This window comes from Falco biarmicus, chromosome W (assembly GCF_023638135.1).
Source record: "Falco biarmicus isolate bFalBia1 chromosome W, bFalBia1.pri, whole genome shotgun sequence".
In the NCBI taxonomy this organism is placed as follows: domain Eukaryota; kingdom Metazoa; phylum Chordata; class Aves; order Falconiformes; family Falconidae; genus Falco; species Falco biarmicus.
The window spans coordinates 1,334,073-1,341,648 of NC_079310.1; the positions used below are offsets into that span (position 1 = coordinate 1,334,073).

The following is a 7,576-nucleotide window of genomic DNA, read 5'->3' on the forward strand; positions in this document are numbered from 1 at the left end:
ACAATGTGGGTGGCAATTAAAGCTGCAAAGTGGGAAGCCTATGTAAACAGGCAGAAAGCCCGAAGCAGCCGTTCTCCTGAAGAATTCCCTTGCTGCCGAGAAGATGGTACACCCCGTGGCTCGAAGCAACCGAGTCGACGGGCAAGGCAGAGGAGGAACAAACTGTGGAGAAAAGAACCAGAACAATGGGACACTAAAGCAACAATGGCCGAACTTCCCCAGGACTGGAGTAGTCCAGGACACCATGTCTGAACTCCGGAAAAGGTTAGATCAACGTAAGAAAGATCGTGAGGCGGGCAGGTCATGGTATGAAAACTGGTTTAATATCTCACCTTGGCTAACCACTTTGTTGTCTGCTTTAGCAGGACCACTTATTATGTTGATTCTGGGACTTATATTTGGGCCTTGTATATTACGCTACACTTTATTAGAGAACGGTTTGACATAGCTAAATTGCTTATTTTAACTACGAGGTCTAGGGCAAAATATAAGAGTGTATCTATTAATGAGGATGAAGATTGTTGCGAATGCGTTATGCCACGTGAGAACTATGCCTATTGTAATTGTGAGGTATTACCTTGTGAGTGTTATGATAAATGTTGGGATTGTGGAAAAAGGTTTGTTTGCAGTGCCGAGAATGAAAGCAGCGTCTAATAATAATAGGATAAAAAGAAAAAAAAAAAGGGGGGATTGTAAGAAACTATGGACTAGGGTATTGTTTATTAAGATTTATGTTAAGCCCAATGTAAAGATTAGGCAACAAAAGATAAGATAACCGCCAGGTGTCCAGGATGCCGCTTGTGCATATGAATGAAGGATCAACACCTCCACTACTTCATGAACACGAAAGTAAAAAAAAAAAGGTATAAAAAGGGACTGTTTGAACTGCTCAGGACGGCAGTTGGCGGAGCGCAGACTCCCCTGTCGTCCAGCGCTGTTTTTGCTCATATTCTACTTGCTATAATTAATAAAAATTTTAATTGGATTATGATCTACTCTGGTCTCAATTTATAACAGCCACCCAAGGTCGGAAACGCAGATAGAGCTCCTTACTCGTATTGCACTCAAACGCGTCTCAAGCACTCTTGCACTCACACTTAGTCAAAATAATTAAGCTATACACGGAAAATCAAAATGCGCATCTCAATCACACCATTCACACTCTCCGGGCAGCCCGCAGTCACACAAGCAGTATGTTATACGGTACCGTGCACTTATGTACAACTTTTAGGAACACTAACAGTTCACAAAGTATGCAATTCAATGAACAATTGCCAAAAAACAAACAACAAACAAAAAGCCAAATTTTTCCCGGTCTTAATCAGAGTGTTAAGTTTTCCGCTATTTGCCTAGAATTACCAGAATATTATTATTTTTCAACATACATTTCATAACTCCAAGTTTTGAACGTGTAACAAGACAACACATAGAACAAACAAGACACAGAGCGCTATTTCAGTTGTTAAATTCTAGGAATTCCCCAATTCTTAAGACAACCTAAAGGAAGTTTTTAGCTCCCCCCCCCCCCCCCCCCGCAAAAGTTTCCCTTTTACTTTTGCTATGAGGTCCCTCTTGTTCCTGTGAGATTCCGCCTTATTCCGTCCCGCCCCCCGCTTTCCGTCACGAGGCCTCCGGGCTTTTAGGAAGGGCAGTAACCTCGGGTTTGCTCGATCTGCCCTCAAGATCGCTAGCGGCCACCCCTTGGTCAGCAAACCCCCTCCCAAGGTACCTTTCCTCCTGGGGACTACGCTGCGCGCCGGACGTCTCCGTGCGTCTCACCAGCCGCCCCGTTACTAAACATACCGTTTTATCCGCGGATCCAGGGGTTTCTCTTCTGCTCCCGGGTGAACAGCTGAGAAGAGGAGGCTCCTCCGAGGAAATCTCCCGGGGCGCGCCTAGGAGCGTCCGCTCCGCAGCTGGTCCCTCGGCCGAGCAGAAATCCTCCTGCCTGGCTCGCCAAACTGACGTGCGGAATTAGACTCTATAACTCGAAAGTTATAAAGTAGGTATGTTTATTGCGCGCAGATGCACGGGGGATCGCTCCTCCACAAGCGTGCATACCCGAAGTGACGAACCATCTCACATTTATACAATAAAACAAATGAATATTCAATTAACACCTATACATATTCCTTACCTAAACCTGCTCACTCTCGCTTCCTATGTTAATTAGCTTATCAGTCCGTTGCCTGGAATGTGGTGGTCTTGCAGGTTTGTAGGTGATTCATGTCCTTGTGACCATCTGATCTTCTCCAGCAAGGAGACTTAGCACTCCCTCCCTCTAAATAGCATTGGGATGTCTCTCATCCTTTTCTCATTCTCTTTTAAATAGTCCCTTTGTTAGAGAAAGAAGGGCAGGCGTCTCCTCAAAACTGTAGTCGTCTCCTCAAAGCTGTGTGCCTATGTGACCAGACATCGCACCCATGACCCGTCACCATACCCACATTCCTTGTGCAGACATATACAATCACAATCGATGTCCATTGTCCCCATTTCACACTGTTTCTCCATATCAAAAGCAAGCGACAAGTAAGCAAAACAGCGCTGGGCGGCCGGGGAGTCTCCTGCTCCACCAACGGCGCGCCCTTTCTTCCCGAAAGTCACTGGTTTTATACCCTTCGTCCTCCAGTGTTAGTGGTGCACTCTGCGTCTGCGCTGCTTCTTGCTAGGGGGTCGTTTTCTGCCTTCCTCGGCTTCCTGGTGGTCGTGGGGATGAAGGCTCTTTGTCTTCCTCACATCACGGACTTCACGTCTTCATGAGCCCCACCCCCTCCTTCCTTCTCAAGTTTCTTTTCGTAACCGTTAACCCTTCCTGATCGAATACTTGTGGCTGACCTTTGCATATTCCATGTAAATTTCCATTGTTCTTTCAAACTTTGATGAACAAACAGTTCACAGTTTATCACACCTCCACATTACCTCCATGACAAAAAAAAACTCGCCTCCCTCAGGCACTTCAGCTGTGGCACAGGGAATTCTGAGAGCTGAGAGAGATTAAAAAGACTGAAGAAAGTGCTTTTAGATAAATTTTCTAGCCTAGGACACATGACTGCAGAGTAACTGCACCACACTGGCAGAGAGAGCACAGCTAAGGACAGGGATAGAATATCCTAGTTTAACAGAAATTGGATATTTTTTTTTAATCTCTCCTTTACCCTAGATCTGAATTGGTTCTCCTACTCACAGTGTATTTATTCTGTCAGTATGGAAGTTATTTGCAGAGCCAGTTTTCAGCATAGCCTAGTTTTAAGTATAAAGCTCACAGCCTAGCAAAAAAGTCCTAAAAAACTTCAGTACCTCAGTTTTCATAACCACAGCCCAGCTTATCGGGGGAACCTCACATTTGTGCTGACATTACAGCTACAGCAACAGGACGAAGCCATACGGTAATTCAGGCTGGTCAGGACATGAGGGACCATCCAGTTCATGTCCCACCTGGTCTCTGGCAGTCTAAGGGGCCTACCTGCCCTACAGGGACACAAGGTGCTCGAAAATGATGGGGAGAGGCCTTCTCCCCTTGTGGGAAGGCCTGTAACGACACAGACTGCTAGGGCCATGGAGGGGCCACTCTCCATGGCAGAGGTGCCCAGCATTGCCATGCAGGGCCAGCCTCCCCCTGCTCCTCCTCTCCCCCAGACCCCAGCACTGGGCCACCCCACAGCCTGGCCTTGCCCTCAGCTAGCAGCACAAGCTGGGTAGCGAAGCAGGAGCCCCTGAAGCCACTGGCGAGCCCCAGAACAAGGCAGCAGCACGGGAGTGGGGCTGCAGGCCCCCTGAGCCACCCACCCAGCCCCAGAGAGCCCACACGGCCTACTCTGTGGGTCTGTCACTGCCACCTGAGAAGGGAGTCTCACTGGCGAGCCCCGGGGCCGATCCCCTGCCCCACAGCACCTTCGAGGACACATACCTTCCCCTCACCATACTGAAAAGGACAGAAGGCTACAACTACCTTCCCCCCCCCTCCCCCCCCCCCCCGACAAGGAATGGTACCGCCTCCTTCCGCCAGTTTACAATGGGTAGGTGGACTGGTCCATTCTCTGCTGAGGGAGTCTTCGAGCTCAACGGGCCACCCTTCCCCGTGAGGCGGATGGTTCCGCCCGCCCGTGGGCGCCCGAAGAAGGCGGACGGGCCCATCGGACCAGAAGGGAAACTCCCCTCCCCGCCACTAACCTGCCGCCGGCCGCCCCGCCGGCCCACCCCGTGGAGTCCTCGCAGAGCCGGGGCTGCCCGGCCCAGCGCGGAGACCCGCCTTGCCGCCAGCACGGTAGCCACAGCCGCGGCCGTTCCCAGCCCTCAAGGGTTGGTATCCCCCGCCGGTGCCCGGCAGTCGCCGACAGGCAGCACAGCGTGCAGCCCAAGCCGGCTCTGAGGGGTCAAGGGCCATCAGCCAGGAGAGTGGGAAACGCCGAAGGCCGTGCGCCCGCTCCCCCCACCCCACCCCGCGGCTGCGCCTTGAGGGGACTTAGGGCAGGGGGTACAGCCGCTGCGTGTCCCAGCGGACACAGTCCTCTGTGGGACGTGTTGGAGCTCAGCTTCCTACTGCAGCTCTGTTGGAAACCTGTGTTATAAACGATAACAATTAAAACAATTTTATTTTGGGTTCAATCAATTTAGGTTGAGAAACAATAAGCAAAAACAGCGCTGGGTGCGCGGAGAACTCCCATAGCTCCACCACACGCACACCTGAGTCCTAAAAGCAGTGTCTTTTATGCCCGGATCTTGACCAGTCTCTTCTCACCAGATGTTCGTCCTGCCCTTTCCCCACTGGGCCGTTAGGGTACGCCTTCTCCTCCTATTGGCTCTCCTTTGGCGCGCTTTTTCAAATCTCAAGGTCTTTGTCTCCTTCGGCGGGCCTTCTCGTGGTTTCGCTTTCCTTATCTCCTTCGGTGGGCTTTTCCAGGCAGCGATTGCCTCAGGGGAAGCCATCACATTGTCTTAAAGGAGAACCACATATGCCCACTCACCGCAACCGCGATACAGGTCCCAGATTTACACAGGGTACAACAATTACACTTATCACAGTACATTCTATTTTTGACATGAATCATGACTGCATTTATCACAAGGTGCCTCCTACCATAGTCAAGGGCAAGACTGGGTTGGCCTCGGTGTTTGCCACCAAGAAGAATCTTGAGCTCCGCTGTTGGCTGCAACCCAGTAGGCGTTGAGCAGTGGGAACATATGCCATGCCAGACCTTGATGTGAGGAATGGCCCCCGCTGTTATAAGAGGGTCATCCAGGAAGGAAGAACATAAGGTGGCCCATAGAGGCACTGATTTGGAAATTGGAAACTGCCTGGCCGACCATGAGGCCAGACGAGTAACAGAGGAGGTAGGAAAGGAGGAATTATCCTTAATACCAGACGGTAAAATCCAAACTGTAAGTACAGATCAAGAGCCAAACTATTCTAAAGAAAACTTAAAGGTAATCCAGGACATGAATGATAAAATAAATAAGTGGATTTATTTGAGGGATGGTCGTATAGTGGTACCATCCAATTTAATATGGACCACAGCCCTAACAGAACATAATAAGACTCATTGGGGAGCTGATACTTTATATAAAAGTCTAAATCAGAAACTGATAGGGCGAAACTTGTATACTGTAATAAAACAGGTGACTCAGCAATGTGAAATGTGCTTGAAAATTAGCCAGGGCAACAGTGGCAAGTTGATTTTTCCAAACTCCCAAGAAAAAGGGGGGTACCGATATTTATTAAATGAATGGACACCCCAACGTATCATACAGTATTATGGACCTGCAACTTGATAAACTCATTAGTGGTGTTCGAGAACCTATCTACAATCTGAATCGTATCATTCATCTACAGGCTGTCTTGGAAATGATTACTAACAGACCAAGCAACTCAAATACGAAATGCAATTTATCAACACAAGATGATTCTCGATTACCTGCTAGCCGAAGAAGGTGGTGTTTGTGGTAAATTAAATGTTTCCAATTGTTGTTTGAAAATTGATGACAATGGTGAGGTAGTTAAACAAATCACATCAGAGATAGGGAAGTTAGCCCATGTTCCTGTCCAAAGTTGGAAAGACTGGAACATTGACTTGTTTTCCTGGCTTCCCAGGAGCCCCTGGGTAAAACGAATCCTATTTTATTTGTTATGTGGATTAGCCACCTTATTGTTTTTGTCATGTGCTGTTCCATGTTTTATAAGATTAATTCAACATGTTATAACTAACATGCAACTTGCTACTATGGTTTCACCCAATGGCGTTAAACAAATTCGAGTAGTACACCGAAGTGTACAATCGACAATACAGATTATATAGTTAACACAATAACAATTTAATAGCCAACAAGAATTTGGGAACAATTAACTCTTAACAATTCAGATAACAATGTAGGCTGAGTAAGAATAAAAATAGAATAGCAGCAAAAACAACCGCCAGGAACGCATAGATGAGGATATGGTAACGCCTTTTATACTTTTCCACTTCCGCCATAAGTTCTTGACGTGTGACAACAGAAAAACGCACCCTCTGCCTAAACAGCAACAGGAAGAAAAAAAAGTTTTGATCCCCTTTCTAATGAACCATATAGGTTAAACATTTTGAGAACACTCACCTTACAGAATGTTCAGAGGGGGAAATGTGCACTCTAGACCCTTCTTCCCTGGCAGGTGACGTGGCGGTCTGGTGGTGAGAAAACATTACATTGAAAACATGGACCTATTGTTTGACCATAGTGCCATAAATGTTACCATTAACAGACTTACTGGAGTGCTAAGCTCGGGAAATGGGTCTGGGACTTCATCTGGACACGCAGTAGCCATTTTTTTTATCACACGAATGATCCGTGTATGCCTTTGAACATGCGCATGCGCAATTTTAAAGCCCCACAGAATGTGTTGGAAAAATCTGGAAAGACCACGCATGCGAAATCCCTATAGTCTAGCCATGATAGTGACGCATGTAAAAAAAAAGGGAATGTGTTAAGAAACTATAGTGTTTATAGTTCATTTAAATAATATTGATTTTTATTATTACTTAAGTGAAACGTATAGCTATAAGTGTTGGTTTTAGGTTTTGGTTTTGTAGGTTATTATTATATGTATTACCCAACCCTTTGGATTTATTTTGAAAACCGTGTGTTTGATGCAAAGTAACTTCAACGAACCATTTGACAACCAGTAAACAACAAATAACCATTTATTAACAAACATGAACTAGAAATTGAATAACAGAACAACAGTCCAGCAAAGTCTCATGTAACGTGAAAACAGACTTCTTCACTCGTGAATCCAGCACAGTCCTGAATAATGTTGGGGTGGTAACTCCATCTGTTCCCTCCATGATAGTCCGTGCCTGGTCCTTGGTATTTCTCTTCATGAAGTGACGAAGATGAACAGAAACGAATAACAAGTCACATGGTAATTTTGCTGGAGATCAACATTTTCCTTTTCTTTATAGAACAGTCTCTTGCACTCTCCTTTGATATCCCACGAGTTCCACTATTTGGGATGAATTGCGAGGAGGAGATCGCACTCTTCTGTACTGGCGTGACCAAAAGCACTCACAGAAACACATACTGATGGTTACTGTAGTCACGATAA

The 7,576-nt window shown here is 46.8% G+C and overlaps 1 long non-coding RNA gene across 1 annotated transcript; it reads right to left on the minus strand.

Moving 5' to 3' along the window:
• Window positions 1–4,566: 4,566 nt before the first annotated feature.
• Window positions 4,567–7,244, minus strand: LOC130141861 (uncharacterized). Its single transcript, XR_008819210.1, has 3 exons — window positions 7,181–7,244; window positions 6,589–7,129; window positions 4,567–6,507 (listed from the first exon to the last, which is right to left on the minus strand). It is a non-coding gene; the product is annotated as an uncharacterized LOC130141861 (long non-coding RNA).
• Window positions 7,245–7,576: the final 332 nt, after the last annotated feature.